The following is a 5,995-nucleotide window of genomic DNA, read 5'->3' on the forward strand; positions in this document are numbered from 1 at the left end:
CCCAGGGAATAATCTGAGCCTAGAATTGAATAGCAGAACTTTCTGCCCCGGATCAAAGACTCTGGATGACAATTTCTTATCATGCCATCTTTTCGCTTTCTCTTTGTAAATCTTTGCATTTTCGAAAGCATTGAGTCTAAATTCCTCTAGCTCTGATTCGAGACTCTCAGCCATATTGACCTCTCTTACCAGAGAGTCAATAATATCAACACTCATGCAGTCATTTGGGGTGTCTGGATGTTGCATGGCTTTAACAACATTCAGCCTGAACTCTTCCTCATTGACTCTCAAGGTTACTTCCCCTTTTTGGACATCAATGAGGGTTCGGCCAGTTGCTAGGAAAGGTCTTCCTAGAATGAGAGTTGCACTCTTGTGCTCCTCCATTTCCAGCACCACAAAGTCAGTAGGAAAGGCAAATGGCCCAACCTTGACTATCATGTCCTCAATCACGCCTGATGGGTATTTAATGGAGCCATCAGCAAGTTGAAGACATATCCTGGTTGGTTTGATTTCTTCAGTTAAACCAAGCTTTCTGATAGTAGATGCAGGTATTAGGTTGATACTTGCCCCAAGATCGCATAAAGCTTGCTTGGTACAAACACCTTCTAATGTGCATGGTATCATAAAGCTCCCAGGATCTTTAAGCTTCTCAGGTAAGCTTTTTAGAATGACTGCACTGCATTCTTCAGTGAGGTAAACTGTTTCAGTTTCCCTCCAATCCTTCTTATGACTTAATATCTCTTTCATGAACTTAGCATAAGAAGGTATTTGCTCAAGTGCTTCTGCAAACGGAATCTTTATTTCAAGAGTTCTGAGATAGTCTGCAAAGCGGGCAAATTGCTTATCCTGTTCCGCTTGGCGGAGTTTTTGAGGATAAGGCATTTTGGCTTTGTATTCCTCAACTTTAGTTGCTGCAGGTTTATTACCTACAGAAGTGGGTTGGGAAGCCTTTTTAGAAGGATTGTTATCAGCACTTGTATGTGACTGATCACCCACTGGCGTTTGAATACCAGGGGTGGAAGCTGGGGTGGCGTTAAACGCCACCTCCCTGCTTGTTTCTGGCGTTTGAACGCCAGAACCATGTTTCTTTTGGGCGTTCAACGCCAGATCCATGCTTGTTTCTGGCGTTGAACGCCAGGAATGAGCATGGTTTGGGCGTTCAGCACCAGCTTTGTCCCTTTCTGGGCTCGGACTGTCTTCAGGAGGATTTTGAGTATCCACTTGTTTATTTCTTGGTTTCCTGCTGCTTTGAAGTGAGGTATTTAATGTTTTCCCACTTCTTAATTGAACTGCTTGACATTCTTCTGTTATTTGTCTTGACAGTTGTTTTTCTGTCTGCTTTAATTGTACTTCCATGTTCCTGTTAGCCATTCTTGTTTCCTGTAACATTTCCTTGAATTCGGCTAGCTGCTGAGTTAGAAAGTCTAATTGCTGATTAAACTCATTAGCCTGATCCACTGGACTGAGTTCTGCAGTTACTGTTTTAGCTTCTTCTTTCCTAAAAGATTCATTGCTTAAGTACAGATGTTGATTTCTGGCAACTGTATCAATAAGCTCTTGAGCCTCTTCAATTGTTTTTCTCATATGTATAGATCCACCAGCTGAGTGGTCTAGAGAAATCTGAGCTTTTTCTGTAAGCCCATAGTAGAAGATGTCTAATTGCACCCATTCCGAAAACATTTCAGAGGGGCATTTTCTTAGCAACTCTCTGTATCTCTCCCATGCATCATAAAGGGATTCATTATCTCCTTGTTTGAAGCCTTGGATGCTTAGCCTTAGCTGTGTCATCCGTTTGGGAGGGAAATAGTGATTCAGGAATTTTTCTGACAGCTGTTTCCATGTTTTTATGCTGTTCTTAGGCTGGTTATTTAACCACCTCTTAGCTTGATCTTTTACAGCAAATGGAAACAGTAATAGTCTGTAGACATCCTGATCTACTTCCTTATCATGTACTGTATCAGCAATTTGCAGAAATTGTGCCAGAAACTCTGTAGGTTCTTCATGTGGAAGACCAGAGTACTGGCAGTTTTGCTGCACCATGATAATGAGCTGAGGATTCAGCTCAAAGCTACTAACTCCAATGGAGGGTATACAAATACTACTCCCATATGAAGCAGTAGTGGGGTTAGCATATGACCCCAGGGTCCTCTTGTCTTGTCCATTCATACTTACTTTAGAATTGGAACACAAGAGATAATTTATATGTTGATTTAGAAAAAAATGAAATAAGTAAAAACAATATATAAAAAGGAGTTAAAAATTTATTTATTATTATTATTATTATTATTATTATTTTTTTTTTTTTTTTGAAAATTTTTTTCGAAAAATTTGAAATTAAAATCTGAAATTTATATAAAAATTTCGAAAAAGTGGTTCAAAATTAGTTAGAAAATATAAAATTTTTTGAATTTTGAATTTTATGATGAAAGAGAAAAACACACAAAAGACACAAGACTTAAAATTTTTAGATCTAATGCTCCTTAATTTTCGAAAATTTTTGGAGGGAAAACACCAAGGAACACCAAACTTAAAAATTTTAAGATCAAGACACAAGAAAAACTCAAGAACACCTTGAAGATTCACAAGAACACCAAGAACAAAAGAAAGAACACCAAACTTAAAATTTTTAGAAAACTTTAAGAAAATTTTCGAAAATTATAAAAATTAATAATAAAACACCAAACTTGGAGTTTGGCACAAGATTAAATCAAGAAAAATTATTTTTGAAAAAGATTTTTTAAAAGTATTGGTGCTCCCTTGTCAAGAATATGACCCTTCTATTCTAGCCAAATGGGCAGAAAAGGTAACAATTGTTCTGGGCAGGTATATTCTTTTTGAAAGACTAATGCTTTGGATTAGTAAAAGAAAAACAAGAAAAGATACAGAACAAGAAAAACTCAAGATCAAACAAGAAAAATAAACAAGAACAACTTGAAAATCAATGAAGAACAAAGACACAAGTCGAAAATTTTAAAGAAAAATATGAGACATGCAATTGACACCAAACTTAGAACAAGACACTAAAACTCACGAAAATTAAGAATAAAAACGCAAAATAAATTATTCCTAATCTAAGAAATAAAATAAACCTTCAATTGTCCAAACTCAATAATCCCCGGCAACGGCGCCAAAAACTTGGTGGACGAAATTGTGATCACTATTTTGTGCCTTTTGGTATCATTGTAAAATTATGGAATTTAAGAAATTGGCATGAGTGGACACAATTCCGTTCAACTAACCAGCAAGTGTACTGGGTCGTCCAAGTAATACCTTACGTGAGTAAGGGTCGAATCCACAGAGATTATTGGTTTGAAGCAATCAATGCTTATTTTATTAATCTTAGTCAGGAGGCTAAAGAAGTTATTTGGATTTATTTGTAAAAAGCCAAACTACAAATTTCATAAAATTGTAAGTTAAAATAATAGAGTTACTTGATTTTCAGTACTGGGGAATATGTTGGAGTTTTGGAGATGCTTTGTCCTCTGACTTCAACTCTTCCTTGAAATCCTCTTCTCACACGCAGGTTCCTTCCATGGCAAGCTCTATGTAGGGTGTCACCGTTGTCAATGGCTACTTCCCATCCTCGCAGTGAAAACTATGCACGCACTCTATTCCAGTAGGAGCGGGAACCAACCAGTCAAAATTTTTCTTTTCTTTTTCGTTTTTTTCCAAAAAAATATTTTCGAAAAAAAAAATTATTAATAAAAATACAAAAAATCATAAAATCATAAAAACCAAAAATATTTTGTGTTCTTGTTTGAGTCTTGAGTCAATTTTTAAGTTTGGTATCAATTGCATGTTTTTTAAAATTTATGCATTATTTTTTCGAAAATCTCATGCATTCATAGTGTTCTTCATGATCTTCAAGTTGTTCTTGACAAGTCTTCTTGTTTGATCTTGATGATTTCTTGTTTTGTGTTGTTTGTTGTTTTTCATATGCATTTTTTGTTTGTTAGAGTCCATGCATTAAAGACTTCTAAGTTTGGTGTCTTGCATGTTTTCTTTGCATCAAAAATTTTTCAAAATTATGTTCTTGATGTTCATCATGATCTTCAAAGTGTTCTTGGTGTTCATCTTGACATTCATAGTGTTCTTGCATGCATCATGTGTTTTGATCCAAAATTTTTAAGTTTTGGGTCATAATTGTGTTTTTCTCTCTCATAATTAAAATTTCAAAAATAAAAAAATATCTTTTTCTTATTTCCCTCCAAATTTTTGAAATTTTGGGTTGACTTGGTCAAAAATTTTTAAAATTAGTTGTTTCTTACAAGTCAAGTCAAAATTTCAATTTTAAAAATCTTATCTTTTTAAATTCTTTTTCAAATTATTTTCAAAATCTTTTTCTTATCTTTATATCATATTTTCAAAATTACACTAACAATTAATGTGATTGATTCAAAAATTTGAAGTTTGTTACTTTCTTGTTAAGAAAGGTTCAATCCTTAAGTTCTAGAATCTTATCTTGTAGTTTCTTGTTAGTAAAGTAAGTAATTTTAAATTTAAAAATTAAATCTTTTTCAAACATATCTTATCATATCTTTTTCAAAATTTTATCTTTTTCAAAAATTTAATTTCAAAATATCTTATCTAACTTATCTTCTTATCTTTTCAAATTTGATTTTAATATCTTTTTCAACTAACTTTTTGACTTTGTGTTTGTTTCTTATCTTTTTCAAAACCACCTAACCAATTTTCCCTCTCTAATTTTCGAAAATATCTCATCTCTTTTTCAAAAACTCTTTTTGTTTTAAATTTTAATTTTAATCTTATCTTATCTTTAATTTCGAAAATACTAACCTCTTTTTCAAAATTATTTTTGAAATTCTCCCTCTCTTTTCTTATTCTATTTAATTATTTATTTACTAACACTTCTCTTCACCTCTCTTCATCTAAAAATCCGAACCTATTATTCTTCACTCTTCTCCCCTTTCTTCTTCTACTAACATAAAGGAATCTCTATACTGTGACATAGAGGATTCCTCTTCTTTTCTTGTTTTCTTCTCTTTCATATGAGCAGGAACAAGGAAAAAGGCACTCTTGTTGAAATTGATCCTAAACCTGAAAGGACTCTAAAGAGGAAACTAAGAGAAGCTAAATTACAATAATCTAAAGGTAACCTTTCAGAAACATTAGAACAAGAGAAGGAGATGGCAGCCGAACCCAACAACAACAATGCAAGGAGAATGCTTGGTGACTTCACAAAGCCAACGTCCAAATTTGATGGAAGAAGCATCTCCATTCCTGCCATTGGAGCCAATAATTTTGAGCTTAAGCCTCAACTAGTTGCTTTAATGCAACAGAACTGCAAGTTTTATGGACTTCCATCTAAAGATCCTTACCAGTTTTTAACTGAGTTCTTGCAGATTTGTGAGACTGTTAAGACGAATGGAGTTGATCCTGAAGTCTACAGGCTCATGCTTTTCCCTTTTGCTGTAAGAGACAAAGCTAGAATATGGTTGGATTCACAACCTAAGGATAGCCTGGACTCCTGGGATAAGCTGGTCACGGCCTTCTTGGATAAATTCTTTCCTCCTCAAAAGCTGAGCAAGCTTAGAGTGGATGTTTAGACCTTCAAACAAAAAGATGGTGAATCCCTCTATGAAGCTTGGGAAAGATACAAGCAGTTGACCAAAAGGTGTCCATTTGACATGTTTTCAGAATGGACCATATTAGATATATTCTATTATGGTCTATCTGAGTTTTCGAAAATGTCATTGGACCATTCTGCAGGTGGATCTATTCACCTAAAGAAAACGCCTGAAGAGGCTCAAGAACTTATTGACATGGTTGTAAATAACCAATTCATGTACACTTCTGAGAGGAATTCCGTGAATAATGGGACACCTCGGAGGAAGGGAGTTCTTGAAATTGATGTTCTGAATGCCATATTGGCTCAGAACAAAGTGTTAACTCAGCAAGTCAACATGATCTCTCAAAGTCTGAATGGATGGCAAAATACATCCAACAGTACTAAAGAGGCAGCTTCTGAAGAAGC

At 34.6% G+C, this 5,995-nt stretch overlaps 1 non-coding gene across 1 annotated transcript; it reads right to left on the bottom strand.

Moving 5' to 3' along the window:
* Positions 1 to 5,546: 5,546 nt before the first annotated feature.
* Positions 5,547 to 5,650, bottom strand: LOC112719125 (small nucleolar RNA R71). Its single transcript, XR_003161440.1, has one exon. It is a non-coding gene; the product is annotated as a small nucleolar RNA R71 (small nucleolar RNA).
* Positions 5,651 to 5,995: the final 345 nt, after the last annotated feature.

Source organism: Arachis hypogaea, chromosome 10 (assembly GCF_003086295.3).
Source record: "Arachis hypogaea cultivar Tifrunner chromosome 10, arahy.Tifrunner.gnm2.J5K5, whole genome shotgun sequence".
Lineage (NCBI taxonomy): Eukaryota > Viridiplantae > Streptophyta > Magnoliopsida > Fabales > Fabaceae > Arachis > Arachis hypogaea.